Raw genomic sequence first — 308 nt, 5'->3', positions numbered from 1 at the left:
TATAATATTCAAAAAATCAACATGAAGCCAACAATTATACTGTTTCTATATAATGACGTTAGAAATCATCTATAATGTATAATATGTTTCTGTAGATTCCAAACAAAACCCAGTAGCACAAAGGAATACATATTTGGTGATTAATGTAATGGATTACTTTACATTCATGATTTTAGACATTATGTCAGTATATGAATTGTGTTACGATGTCTAATACAGTATTACAGCGTGCAGGATTTATATTTATAATGATCTATGTTAAAGCACAGTGTATATTTTAAACTGTAAACATACAATTCATGAAATTT

The sequence above is a fragment of the Morone saxatilis genome, unplaced genomic scaffold (genome assembly GCF_004916995.1).
Source record: "Morone saxatilis isolate NCDOM2014 unplaced genomic scaffold, NCSU_SB_2.0 Contig18, whole genome shotgun sequence".
In the NCBI taxonomy this organism is placed as follows: Eukaryota; Metazoa; Chordata; class Actinopteri; family Moronidae; genus Morone; species Morone saxatilis.
This window is presented reverse-complemented; position numbering follows the sequence as displayed.